This window comes from Leucopleurus acutus, assembly GCF_964270905.1.
Source record: "Leucopleurus acutus genome assembly, chromosome: 8".
NCBI lineage: Eukaryota > Metazoa > Chordata > Mammalia > Artiodactyla > Delphinidae > Leucopleurus > Leucopleurus acutus.
The window spans coordinates 51,166,172-51,178,922 of record NC_139151.1 but is presented as its reverse complement, the minus strand read 5'-3'; the positions used below and the strand labels follow the sequence as shown (position 1 = coordinate 51,178,922).

General features: G+C 34.2%; 1 long non-coding RNA gene across 1 annotated transcript in view; it reads right to left on the bottom strand.

The window, feature by feature from the left end:
* LOC309965951 overlaps positions 1-12,751 on the bottom strand; it is a 302,218-nt gene that overhangs the window by 209,214 nt on the left and 80,253 nt on the right. The gene's annotated exons all lie outside the window — the stretch shown is intronic.

The following is a 12,751-nucleotide window of genomic DNA, read 5'->3' as shown; positions in this document are numbered from 1 at the left end:
TTAATCTTTCTGAAATGCAAATCTGATATGTTACATCCCCCTTTAAAACCATTCATTGGGTCCCCTTGTCCTTGGGATCAAACCCAATCTCCTTAACCAGGTATCATAGAATTTTTCCTCAGTTTTACTTCTTTAACATATCTTGAGACAATCTGTCTTTCTCTTACTTCAATCCTATTCCAGACATTCCAAAAACTAGTTCAGTCTTTCACTTGTGCTTGTTTTCTCTCATCACTGGGTCTTCGTACATTATTTTCCCTTTATCTGAAATGTGCCTCTCTACATTCTTCTCCTTCTGGATATGTGCATACTTCTTGCTTTTCAGGGCTTATCTTAAAGAATCTCCTTCCTCTGAAGCCAGCCCCGACCTCCTAGATTAGGTTTACTTACCACAGCAGTCTGCAGTGTCTCACATTTCACTGTATTCATCATTTAATGGTTTATTCCCCACTAGATTGTACATGCTGGCAAGACAACAGACTTTTGTCTTATTCACTATTTGCTCCCCCATGCCTAACACATAGTTGGTGCTCCCTAAATACAGGTTGTTATTGAAAGACTTCTGTCTTCATCTCCTTGGACCTCAGGTTCCCACATGACTCATAGCTACCTCTCTTACATTCCAGAGTCTCTCATCTTCTCTGCTCTAGCTCCAAACAAAAGAAATATTAGTAATTCTCTTCGCTGTCCTGTAAAAGGGGAGAAGAATTTGGACAAAATGTTCATAAAATGCCTCTAACACTTTTTCCTTACAAGAATGATAGGCCAATTTCTGGCTAGTTGTGACTCATTCTGCAATTTTGTTTATCTGTCTTTATCTAAACTCTACAGAAAGATCTGTAGATCTTTCTGATAAATTACCCTGTCAAACCTGAATGCAAAAGCTCTCTATCTATATATACTTTTTACCCTTTATTTAAGTAATAGTTTTTTTTTTTTCCTAACCTTGTAAGAGAAAAAAAGTGAAAAACGTATCAGGATTCTATTTTTCTTTTCCATGGGTACACTTCTCTCTCTGTTTCATTGTTATCATCAAATTTGCTATCAAATGAATAGTAAGGTGGGTTAGTGATTGGATAAATGAATATAAAGTGATTTTAGGTTTCTGAATTACAATTAAAGTTAAAGTGCCATTTAGCCACACTGAATAGTTCTTGAAAGAGAACAAGGTATTTGAGTGTGAGGTAGAAATGAAATTACTCAACTGGTACCTAATTCTCAGACATTTTGCCTTAACTCTCTTAATAATAGCCCCATGCTTGCTGATCCCAACTCAGTCGCTTTGAGTTGAAGTTTCAGCTACTTCTTTACTTTCATAGGCATATTATTCTTAGAAATTCAGTGTGAGGTTGACACCGGAAATTTCCTTAGCTGTCATTTGTGAGAAGAACCTCTGTTTTCTTTTTCCACCTTGGAACAGACATCTGGGAAATCATTTTTAAGAAAATGAATCTTTGAATCATGACCTATAGTGGAACCACCAGGGAAGTCTTTTTAGTTGTGTTCTATGCATGTAGGTGTGGTCTAGCAGAAAATACTTCCAGAGCTAAGGAATGTTCTCATTGCAATACTGTCAATAGCAGGGTTATGCTTAGAAGAGCTAATGCTTAGAAGCATCACACAGGTTACCTAATTGCAGTCTCTCAACAGCCTTGTGAAGGATGTCAATATTTAACTCAGTGGTTCCCATCCTTGGCTGCACATGGGAATCACTTGGGGAAATTCAAAGATATAAGTACCTGTACCCCAATTTCAGGGGTTACGATGTAATTGGTTTTAGGTAAGGCCTGGGCATCTGGATTTTTAAAAGCTTTCCAGGGAATTCTAACAAACTGTCCAGGTTGAGAAATATTGCTTTAACTTTTTTAACTTAGAGCTGGAGACAATGATGCCTTCTAGGTGCAGGATTAATCCCATCTATCCAGTGAGTCAAGCACAACCAGGGCAGGAAATAAAAGTTACAGTCCACCAGCAGCTTTGTTGCTGTTGTAGTTTAAATGTTTATGTCTCCCTGCCTCCACCAAATTGGTATGCTATAACCAAACCCCAAAGATAATGGTATTAGGTGATGGGGCCTTTGGGAGGTGATTAGGTCATGAGGGCAGAGCTCTCCTGAAACGGGATTAATGCCTGATGTCTGAGAGAGCTCCCTTTCCTGCTTCCACCACGTGAGAATACAGGAAGAATTCTGCAACCAGAGGAGAGCCATCACCAGACAATGCAGGCACCCTGACCTCAGACTTCCAGCCACCAGAATTGTCAGAAATAAATTTCTGTTTTTATAAGCCACCCAGACTGTGGTATTTTGTTAGAGCAGCTCGAATGAACTAAGACAGTTGCCATATTACTTTACATTATGCACAGATTAAAATACAGACTTCTTACTAGGCATAAAAGACCAGGCACAAGCTGCTTATATTTTAAAATACATCTCATATCATCTTCTCCTTCACTCATTATGCATCAACCACACTGCTCTCTATCTGCTTTTTAGAGTTTGCACTTTCTCACGCTTTATTGCTTACGATTTTTACTGGGAATACTGGTTCATTCTCACGCTTTGGATAATAGTTCAGATGTCATCTCCTCAAAGTAGTCTTTGTCAACTGGCCTTATCCAATTACCCTTTATCTCACCACTTTATCTTGATTTTTAACAGCATAAATAATGTGACTTTCTTGTCTGTTTATTTACTATTTTATTGTATGCCTTTCCCACACTGCAAGGTTTATAAGAATAGATTTCTGTCTGTTTTGTTCATCACTCATCCCGGGACCATGCCTGTCACATAGTAGAAACAATAAAATATTTGATTAATTTACAGATTCATTTATTAAATGAATGAATGAATGAATGAATGAATGAAAAGTGGAATGAATAGACCAGTTTCAAAAATTCCTAAAGTATCTGAGTCACAGCCTCTTCCCTGATAGTGTCTGTGCAATCCACTCATCTTTTATTTCCTTATCTATGGATCAGATATAATATCATGGACTAGGAAAAACAAATATATGTGTGTGTGTGTGTGTATACATGTATAATCAGTTTTTCAAGAGTACCTCTGTATCCCCTTGCTAGTCAAAACCCACAGCCAAAGATGACCACACTTCCAACATTTGCTTAACCATATATTAGTTTCTCTTGCGTTTGAATTTTGTGAAAATTAATCATACTGAATGCATTATTTATGTTTCACTTCATTGTTCAGCATTACATTTGTAACATTCATTCTTACTGAATTTAAAAATTCTTTGTTCATTTTTATTTTTACTGCTTGCCTTCAAATAATATATAAATCTACTATAACTAAATTATCCATTCCACTACTGATGGACATTGGGTTGGTTCAGTATTTGGCTGTTAAGAAATGTCCTGCTATGATCATATTTATACATGCTCTTGGCATCTGTATACATTTCAGTTGGACATAGAGATCTATCTGGAAGTGAAATTGTTGGTCAAAAAAGTATGCATAGACTCAGTTTTAATAAGCAGTGCCAAACAATTTTCCAAATTGACTGCACCATTTTACACTGAGAGAAAAGTAAAAGAGTTACATTTGCTCTACATCTTTACCAATACTTGGTTATGTCAAATATGTATATTTAAACATTATTATATTTTATTTTATAGTATACATAATATATATAGTATATAAAATATAGTATATATACTTTTTCTTAATGATATGTTGTTCTTACATATTCTAGACATGAATTTTTTGTTAGATGAATACAGAAGAAATATTCTCTTAGTCTATGGCTTCTTATGTTACTCTTCTAAGTGTCTTTTGATGAACTTAACTTTAGTGAAGCCAACTTCATTATGTTTTTTTCTGAGGTATTTGATATTTTTATATGGTTTTAAATAATAATTTAAAATTTTTATTTCTTAGTTGTCACTGATAAATAGAAATATAATTTTATGCAGCAGCCTTGTTAGATTTACATTTTAATTTTACATGTTTATTTATACTTTTCAATTTTCAATATATACAGTTGTCTGTCAATATATACAGTTTCTTCCTTTGCAATCCTAATACCTTTTATTTATTTATTTGTTTACATTTATTTATTGCCCTATTGTTTGCACTAGAGATGCAGTACAATATTATAAAGAAATAGTAACAGTGGACCTCTTTGTCTTATTTTTTTCTCTCAGGGAAAGAACTATTTTACAGTTAAGTAGAATGTTGGCTTTTGATGTACATTACAGAAGTTTACTTTTACTCCTACTTTGCTGACAATTTTTATCTTGAATGTGTGTTGAATTTTATCAAGTACTTTTCCTGCTTCTTACAAAGGGATATGATTTCTTATATTTTATTGTGTTAATGCTGTGAATTGCATTAATTATTTTATTATTAATCTTTACCTTGAATTCCTGGAATAAACTCATTTTGGTTCTGTTATTATTTCACATATCATTGGGTTGAATTTGTTAATACTTTATTTAAGATTTTTTTTATTGGTTATGAGAGAGGATGGCCTATAATTTTCCTTACTTTAACTTCTGGATATGGCATAAGCTTTTTTAAAAATTAATTAATTAATTAATTTTATTTTTGGCTGTGTTAGGTCTTCGTTGCTGCGTGTGGGCTTTCTCTGGGTGTGGCAAGTGGGGGCTACTCTGTTGTGGTGTTCAGGCTTCTCACTGTGGTGGCTTCTCTTGTTGCAGAGCACAGGCTCTAGGATCATGGGCTTCAGTAGTTGCAGCATGCAGTCTCAGTAGTTGTGGCTCATGGGCTCTAGAGCGCAGGCTCAGTAGTTGTGGTACACAGGCTTAGTTGCTCCATAGCATGTGGGATCTTCCTGGACCAGGGCTCGAACCCGTGTCCCCTGCATTGGCAGGCGGATTCTTAACCACTGCACCACCAGGGAAGTCCTGGCACAAGCTTTTGCCGCTTCATAAAATTAACTGAGAAATATTTTCTCTTCTCCTACTCTCTGGAAGATTTTGTTAAGTTTCGTACCATTTCTTCTTTCAATTTTAGAGTATTTCGTCAATGAAGACATCAGGATCTGGAATTTTCTTTGTATGAAAAATTTAAATTGTGGATTAAATTTATTTAATTGATGTAGGGCTACCTATATTGTCTATTTCATTTTTTATCAGTTTGGTAAGTTGTATTTTCCTAGAAATTCTTCCATTTCATCTAACATTTCAGATTTATATACCTAAAGGTTTAATACATCATCTTGTTGTATTTGTAGTATATACTTAGGATCTGTAACACTGTATGCTTTTCTCAGATCTGACATTGATAATTTATGACATCTATCATCTTTTTATTTTTACCTTTCTATGGCTTGCTAGAAGTTCAAATTTTATTAACCTTGTTAAAGAATTAATTTTTGACTTTGTTAATATTACTCATTTGCATATTTTGTTATTTCATGTATTTCATTCTTTATTATTTCTCTCCTTTCCACCTTTTATCCTCCTACATATTTTGTTTTACTGAGATGGATACTTAAGCCATTGTTTTTCAACTTTTCTCTATTATATACTTTAAAGTCATGAACTTCTGCTTTATTACTGTTTTGTTTTTAACTGAGGAGGTTTGATATATATTTTTATTATGATTTAATTAAAGACCTTTTCTAATTTTTATTGTGATTCTTTTGGTCCATAATTAAGAAGTGTGTTCTTAGTGTGCAGATAGTTTGGGGTTTTCTGACTATGTTTGTATGGATGTTTAGAATAAATTTACTGTAGTAGGAGAATACAGTTTGTCTAATTGTATTTCTTTGGCATTTGTTGAGACTTGCCTTATAGCCCATTCATTAATTATTCTGGGTAAATGTTTCATCTGAACTTTGAAAAAATATTTGCTCTATGTTTTTTACGTGCCATTTTAGATATATATAAGTAAGGTCAAATATAGTAGTCATGTTTTCCAGGTTTTTCATATCTGTGTTTTTTGTATGTCCATCTTGTCAGAATAATATTAAAATTTCTCACTGTGATTATTGACTCATGTATTTACATTTTTAGTTTTATCCTAAATATGTAAATTACATTTACATATTTTCATCCTATGGCATTAGGCACATGCACATTTAGAACTGATTATACCTTTTCTTGTAGAATGACACTTCTGACAGTTAGAAATGCCCCTCTTCATCTCTAATAATACTTCTTGCCTTAATATCTGATTAGTCTAAAAATATAATAGCTAAAACAAATTTTCTTTGTTTAGGGTTTTAATGGTATATAATTTCATGCTTTATTTTCTCTGTCCTTAAATTTAAGGTGGTCTCTGTGAGCAATATATAATTGCATTTTGTATTTTTTTGTCAGTCTGACAATGGTGATCTTATTGTGAAGTATTTATTCCACTTTTAAAAATGTAGTTACAGTTATAATGAGTTTAAATAAACTCATTGTTTGCTTCCTTTTTTTTTTCTATTTTTTGGTGTGTGTGTATATATTTTGTTTGTTTGTTGTTATTGCTATTTCTATTCTTCGTTGAATACTTTAAAATTATCTATTTAACTAGAAATAATTCCCCTTTAATGAATTGCTACTTACACAGTTAATTTTTATTATTTTAGTGAGTGACATAGAGTTACAACATGTATCCTTTCTCTATCACAAACTGCTTGTATTTAGAACTTTATCTCTTCATGGATAGTTAAAGGACATTAGGTCACTTTAACTTCATTTATTTCCTCAAACTTTTTGCATCTTTGTTGACACAAATTTAAACTCTATCATTTTTAAAACTAATGCATAAATATCATTCTTTTGTACAGTCACTATTGATGTAGATTTACTCATATGTTTATCTTTCTTTTTTTCTTAACTCTCATTAGAATTTTTTAATGCTGCTCTCTTGGCAACAAATTCTGTCAGTTTTTATTTGTCTGAAAATATGATTATGAAATTTTCTTTCCATATTTCAAATACAACATTATTTTTTTGTATATAAACGATTCCATCGTTTCTGTAGAGAAATTAGCTGTCAGGTTTGTTTATAGTCCTTTGTGGGCAATGTGTCTTAGTGCTCTGGCTGCTTTCAAGATTTCTATTTATTTTATTTCTTTGATTTTTAATGTTCTTATTATGGTGTGTCTAGGTGTTAATTTTTATGCATTCTGACTAAGGGTTGTAGAGGGTTTTTATGTTTTAATCTTAAAACCATGGATGAATATTTCAATGTTTCATCAGTTTGGGAAAATTATTGACCAGTATCTCTACAAATATTGCTTTTAGACTTTGTTTTTAATCTCTCAAGGCACACAAACTATAGTTTTGTTAGACATTTTCACCATGCTCCAGCCTTGATATTTTTTATAGACCTGCTTTTTAGTTCACTAATTTTCTTTTTTGCTGTATCTAATCTGCTGTTAATTCAATCTATTATGTTCTTGAGTTCCCTTATTGGCCTTTTCAGCTATAGTGATTCCACCTGATTATTTTAAAAATAGATGTCTATTTCTCTGGTGAGATTCTCCCTTTTGTCATCTATTTTTTTATACAATTAATTGTATATATTCTAAAGACTGTGCATGATATTTCTAGTATTTGGATCACCTGTAGACTTGTTTCTGTACTTTTCTCCTATTGGCTTTAGGCCATTGGGTTTTATCTTAGCATTCCTGTATTTTTAAAATTGATAACTGGACATCATGTAAAAAATTATTCTCCCAGAGACACTTTATTTTTCTCCTTCCAATGGCTTAAACATAACTGGGACCCATAACCTTCATTGAAACAAAAATTGAAATAATGGTACTGAAAGCCCAGTGTATTTATTAGAGCCTCTGGTCTTTGACAAACTTCGAACACGTTTTTGTCTCTCCAGGAATGAGAGATCAAAATCATACTCAGTTTCTTAGCATCTTATCTAATACTTTTTAGTTGTCTCCTCATGCTCCAGCTGCATGTCAAATCAGAAAATAGGATTCAGAAAATGCCTGAGTAGGAAATTTATAAAGAATGTAAAGTTCACTTCCCAGTTGTTGCTTTTACAAAAGGAAAGTTGACTTTTCCTTTTGAGATCTCACCAAACTCCAGCGTTTGTCTTTCCTGCCCATAGACCACAGAAAGTTCTGAACCACCACTTTCTTCTCTTTCTTTAAGCTATGTAATGCTTTTTTTTTCTTTCTTTTTTTTTTTTTTTTTGCGGTACACAGGCCTCTCACTGTTGCGGCCTCTCCCGTTGCGAAGCACAGGCTCCGGACGCGCAGGCTCAGCAGCCATGGCTCACGGGCCCAGCCACTCCGTGCCATGTGGGATCTTCCCAGATCGGGGCACGAACCCGTGTCCCCTGCATCGGCAGGCAGACTCTCAACCACTGCGCCACCAGGGAAGCCCTGTACTGCTTTTTAAGGAGTAGATTTGTCAAGGCCATACAAAGACAAAGAGTATCCAACCAACCTCTATATATTTCCTTTCTCCCTGCAGTTTAGAAGCGTCAAGTCCTATGCCCTGCGTTTTGCATTTTGTCAAGCTATTCTAGTTTTTTTCTCAAGAAGGCTTGTCTGATACAAGCTACTCCATTATAGCTAGAAGTGAAAATTTTAGTTTTGCTTTGTTTTAGAATCAAACAAGTTATTGTAAAAGTGGCTACTAATCCTGACACCCAGTATTTTTTTTTTTTAATTTCCTCCTTCCAATTCACTGAATACCTCATACCTAAACCTATGGGGCTGAATCCTTACTACCCTCAGAAAATTAGATCATATTCCTCAAGTTACTGCTGAAGTTTTACTGAGAATTGATATATGGAAGATATGGTCATTCCAAAGGAGGTGCTATCAGAACAACTGTTAAAGGATTAAAATTTTGCTCAAAAAATCTCCAGAGGCATTTATATCATTCTATAAATTTGAATTGGAATTCCCTAGCTTCTTTCTTAAACATTACCAACCCTATCACTGCCCTAGCCACATACCTCACAAAAATGAATATTGTTCTCAGTTCTCAGTAGGTCTGAGATATTTAAAATACATATTGTTTAAGTTTAACGTCTCTGCAGCCCATGCATAAATCTCTACGATATCATTATTGACTATTTCATGGGGAAAAAAAGGTTTATTTCAAGATAAAGACCAGTGTGTATATTTTTGCAATGATCTAATTTTCATGGCAAAAGAAAAAAATGGCAAACTAACAACAAAAAGCTTCAACACAGTATCCCTGAAATAAAAACTAAAGCAAAAACAAGCAAACAGAAACAAAGCCATGTAAAAAAGATAAAAGAGGGCTTCTCTGGTGGCGCAGTGGTTGAGAGTCCGCCTGCCGATGCAGGGGATACGGGTTCGTGCCCTGGTCTGGCAGGATCCCACATGCCGCGGAGTGGCTGGGCCTGTGAGCCATGGCCGCTGAGTCTGCGCATCCGGAGCCTGTGCTCCGCAACGGGAGAGGCCACAACAGTGAGAGGCCCGTGTACCGCAAAACAAAACAAAACAAAACAAAAAAAACACAGTATCTGCAAAGTGTAATAAAGTCAAGTGCAATAAAACCCGGTATGCCTGTATTGCCTAAATATTTAACCTTTAAAAAAAAATGATAAAAGAAAATGTATAGAAAAACACTCAAGTGATAGGACAGAAATACCACTAAGAATCCCATCATACTCTCAAAAATAAAATCACAAGAACACAGCTGGGAGATATAATAGCCAGAGAGAGGTACAAAGTCTAGGAAGTCTGAAAGTAAGGACAAACAGTTTTAGCTCCCCCTGCACCTGAGGACACTTTTTGTCACTGAGAAAGACTCAGATATGTATACTGCCAAAATGCATGCTTTGCACTTTACCCTTAAAAGGTAAGCAATATTTACTACTCAATTTCTACTCCTGTCTTTTTTCTCATCCTCTTGTGACTAATCATAAGCTCTTTAAGCTTCTGAGAGAAAGAGAATATATATATTTTGCAATACAGGTTTTCACCAAATTCTAGTTAGACAGTTACAAATTATTATTTTCCTAATATGGGCACAATATTTACATTTTCAAAAGTGCTTAAAATGAATCTACCAGGAAGTGGTGGGAAAGTCACTTACCTCATTTTAGTATCAGTTTCTTCTAAAACAAATTCCACAAAATAATGCTAGTTATGTCAACTGCACAAAGATGTTAGTGAGGACATTATTATGGGAGCAAAATAATATGAATTATAAGCACATTATAAATTAGTGTATTAATTTTTCAAATGCATCTGAATATAATTGCTATACACTTTTTTCACTGATATCTAATGTCATTTTACTTTTACCCCAAACAGATTTCTCAAAAAAAAATTATATTGACGTAAGGATAGAGGGGTTGAATTAATATTATTATTTGTACATAATAATGTTGATTTTTGTGGAGTTAAAATTGTAAAACTCATGCCTTTAAAAGCCTGGTATCATATGGTTGTAAGACAAAGTGAAGTTTGGCCAATTTTAAGCCTCATTTTAGGAGGCCTCAATGTACAATGCCTCATTAGTATGTCCTGCCAGAGTCTTTGACTTGGGTCTTTGGAATAAAAGATGAAAACTAAGGTTTCATTTCTGCTCTTGGCTGTCTGGTGACCTCGATGAAGTCACATTCACTGATTTGCACAAAAGATTAATTACTTAAAAATAGCAGAGCCCTGGAAGCCCCTAAGAGGAAGGAATTCTCCCAACGTGAACCATAGTCTCCTCTTTATTATTGTCACTGTGGTACCCAGTGGAGCACTGTGTACCTTCTCATCCCCATTTCTCCTCCCTGTGCTGGTCTCTTAATGTAGTATTATAAGAAAAAGTCATTATAAAAGCACACATGTTACCACATGTTACTTAGAGTGTTTTCAATATCATTTCACATTGTTTTCATAACATGTCCCACATAAGTACTCACTGAGTTAAGGAGGCAAACAGAATAGAAAGTCAAAAATCATTTGAGCCACTGAAAATTTGTTACAATAAATATACATCCATTTATATATGTATACATACTCATATATGTATAAATATATTTTCTTTCTACTTCTTTGACATTATATATATATGTATATAATTATTTTTACATATAAACTATCTATTTATATATAATTATCTGCCAAAGAAGAAGGAAGAAGATTTGGAATTTCATTAAAAGTGATGGTGTCCTACTTAGAAGAAAATGGATTTGGACAGGGAGGCCTGCAGATAAATGATAGATCTACTACTTAGGATGTCAGTCAAGTAACATTTAATTTGACTCTAGTTTCCCTCTTCTGTAGGACAGATACTTGGTATATTGCTTGCAGAAATGGCATCTGTTTTTCTCCTCTCAGGATCTATATCCCTTTGCAATGTGACTCTTCGGCAGTTCCTGTGTAGAGATGAAGTTTGTTTCTCCACCTCTTTTGACTCTGGGTTGGCCTTGTGACTTACTTTGACCAATGAAGAGAATATGGCAGAAGCAATGATTTGCTAGTCCTTAGCGTAGGCCTCAAGAGGTCTTTTTCTCTTTCAGTCTCTCTCTTGACAACCAGCTTAGCCAACACATGAGCAAGCTGAAGTAGCCTCCTGAAGGATGGGGAACCACATGGAACAGAAAATGAGGTGTTCCAACTGAACACCATCCTATTACAGCCAGCACCCAGCCAACTCCCTCAGGTGCCCACAGATGCCTGAGTGAGCCACCTGATACCAGAACTTTGCAGTTTAGCTTCACCCAGTGCAAACTGCCAACTTGCAGAATAATAAGCAAAAAATTTGCTGTTGTCTAGGACACTAAATTGTGTGGTGATTTGTTATACAGCAAAACCTAACTAATACAGGTATTATAGTATCTGGTTTTCCTTCATGGAAGAATTTAATTGAAATGAGTTACTATATAAAACAGAATATTATTTTGCCTAGTGAGGTGGTTATAACACAACTAACACTTCATGTAATTTAACTGGAAAAAAATTGATTTTCTGAGTATAAACTTAAGAACTTTTAATGTGGTTAGAAGAAAAAGAAAAAGATTACTGCAAGATTCTCTAGATCATAATAGTTTGAGCTTTTGATATTTTACTTTAAAAATGCTTTTGTTATGATCTGAATTCAGGGAAAAAATACAGTAAGATGGTCTCTCAATTGAGTTTTGCTACTATTTATGCAATGATTAGGGATTGTAAAGTGATTTCACAAAAAGTAGTTGGCGTGATATTATACTGACTTTTTAAAACTAATGCTCAGTGATGGTAAATGATTTGCTTGAATAACCTTATACAGTTTTGATGTGGCAAAGACAAGATTTGAATCCAGATGCTTTTGAATGTACCCTCATGTCATCAATAGGCCACAGTGCTTAAGATAATAGCCAAATTCAAACATACATGGATTTCCATTCTCACTTTTCCTCTTGCTAATTCTGTGGTCTTAGGCTAACTGCTTAACTGTGCAAAACCTGTTTTCTTATCTGACATTTGTTGTGAGGACTGTGAAATAATCCAAACACATTTAGGGGAATGTTCCTGACATATAAAGAATACAAAATGTTTTTCTGAAAAAAATTTCATAAAAGACCATGGAAAGCACAAACTTCAATCATATAAAATCTCTATGTCCTTAAATAATTTAGGATTTAACATAGATATTCTGAACATAAGGTCTACGTAGAATTCAGGAGTCTATAAATTTGTGTAAGATATTGTACTTTATTTTCACTAACTTCTTCCTGAAATTCAGCATTTCCTTCAATTATAAATATAAGCAGAAAACCCCAGTAGTAGTAACAGTACCTATAACTTTCTCATCAGTAGAGATTAAAGATATTTTAGAGCACATTATAGTTATT